We start from the raw sequence: 2,686 nt of genomic DNA, 5'->3' as shown, positions 1-2,686 counted from the left end.
GAGCTTAGTTAGTTAACTTCTCAGAGAAAGTTATACATCCAGTCAGACTTAGGGGGAGAGAGTGAAAATGCTCCAATTCCTTCTACTAGTAGAACTAAAAGCAGCTTAAATGGAGGTCAGTACTAAATATTCTGAAAGACCACGTCTGAACTGATTTTTATATTCTTTTGGAGACAAGCTGCTATTAAAATACAGGGCAAGCAAACCAGAAGCTAAAGACGTACCTCTTCACATGATTCAATGTCTGCTACTGAACTTCACTGCACAGGCTTGGACAGTGACTTGCTGTTGGCAGCTCCCACCTGCCAGCAGAGGAATGGATGTCTGGTCACTGGGTCCCAGTTCTCTGTGCTTCCAGCTGCTAGGCTACATTAGAAGACAGAGAAAAAATCCACCGTAAATCTATTCCTAACATATTGTACATAGAAAGCACCTGTTGTATCCCTAAAACGTTTTTCAGTCAAACAGAGAAGGTGGAGAGGTTTAGCCAGTCACATATGGGAACGAACGCACTTTGTAAGTGATCCATTAGTGCATAGTGCAAACGAAGTTTGAAAACACTTATTACTGCAGAAATAAAGAAAAATTAGATTTCACAACCAATAACCCATTGCAGTTATTCACGCTAAGATAAAGAACTAATAAAGTTCCACGGTTTTGCACGTATGTCAACGAGTAATCTCAAACGCCAGGTAAGAATTCCCCCTCTAGTCCTCCAAAACTAACTTCAGACTGCCTGAACGTGATACAAAGCTGTCAACTTAATCAGATAACCACCACCAGTGAATGGAGAGAACCAGACTTATTATCAGTGATCTTACACAGCATGGAAAACCCCGCGTTCTCAGAGGGTTTCTTCCATTTCCAGTCAAGTGGTTAGTGGCTCAAAACTGAACTAGCAGCCAAGTTGGTCAGGAACACAGCTTCTCAGCGGTTGATACCAGGTCCAGTACCGCTCACTACTCTTACAGGTCACCCGGATAACATGATAGAACCAATTTTCACCAAGTTTGCAGATGACACCAAATGGGAAGAAGAGGTAGTTAAGAGTGGACAGATGAGCCGCTATTCTGAGATGCAGACAGGCTGCATGAATGGGCCAACAAGAACAGCATGAAACTTAGGAAAGATAAAGCCCTGCACCCAGAAGTAAATAATCCCAAGCAGCAACACAGGCTGCTCCATTACCACTGAACATCCACCCTGAAAAGTTATGAGAGAACTGAATACAGAGATGAGATAGGAGAGCACATACTTCCCCCTTTACCACCAGGTATATCTACATAAAGAAAAAAAAGAATCTAATGAGGGAAAAATAAAATCAGAAGATTCTTAAACTGGACAAGTTACATCTAACCACGCACTCCGTATGTAAAAGATATTCTTACAATACAGAGTGACAAAAAGTAATAATTCCATTTTAAAACAAGCCATATAAATTGCAAGAGAAACACACGCAATCCGTTGCAAACAGAAAGCTGAAGCCTGAAATTACAGGACAGGATTGTGAGATCTGTAGAATTTCTTTCCTAAACTCGGTGGGTAGAAGACATAAAAGAACCCCAAACAGTATCAGTTACCTGTAGAGCAAGAGTTACGTGGAGGGTAAGATCCAGGCCCACTCATTCTCCTTCGGCTATAGTTTCCTGCTTCCTGCAGCTTTACAATCCGTGTTACATTTCGGTATTTATACTTTGGTGGCATCACAACAGTCAGATTCCTCTGTATACCTTCTTTCTCCTACACAGGTAACTGTCCCTTCAGGAGCAGACTATATAGAACCAGCGATCCAGCAACTAATATTTAGCATGTTTTCTGCGTTTACTGAAATACTTTTTACCAATTATTTTGTTTAGACATTTTCTCTGTTTCAAATTTCAGACATTACTGCTTGAAATAAACATGCTATCACTCTTCCCTTCTCCTCTTATCAAACTCCTTCAAACATAATTTTATTTTAGATACAAATATAGATGGAGTATACTTTGGTACTCCCGCCCATGATACGTGAACAAAACCAGAGTCTTTCAAACACCTAACTCATCTTAAATCAAATCACCTCAGTCCCACTTAATCCAAAAGAGAACAATCAAATAAAACATAACTGTGCATTAAAAAGCCATCTCATGTGTTGTATACAAACTCCAGATTCCCTACCTACTCTAAACAGATAATAAACTACAATTAGTATACTATCATTAGTAGTATACTAGTGTAGTATAACAGTATACTATTAAAAGAAAGATGCAAATCTTTTAGGCATATCTATATCTCTCTCTATATATATATGGGCAAATAGATCATACATTTCTAACATATGAAACTGCATTGAGAAACTAAATTCCATACAAGTCTGGCAAAACTTTTTATATATACAAACTGCAAACTGCTTTGAATCCCCACACAGAGTTAGTTATCTGGCAAAAATGACTCACAGCTAAAATATTCCTATTATGAAAGGTCACTAAGTGCATTTCAAATCAGAACTATTCGTAATTTGCAAACAGCTCTACACCAGCTCAGCTTGTCATTAGCATATCACTGCAGCTAAAAGCTGCAAAAAGAGATAAAAGAATAAACTGAATAATACTATAAATATATCTAACAGCGGGGGGAAAAATATTCAGAAAAAGCTTTGTATTTCACAAAGAACATTTTTTAATATACATTCATTGTTTAAGCCTGC

This window comes from Chroicocephalus ridibundus, chromosome 9, assembly GCF_963924245.1.
Source record: "Chroicocephalus ridibundus chromosome 9, bChrRid1.1, whole genome shotgun sequence".
NCBI lineage: Eukaryota > Metazoa > Chordata > Aves > Charadriiformes > Laridae > Chroicocephalus > Chroicocephalus ridibundus.
Note: the sequence above shows the minus strand (reverse complement) of the source record.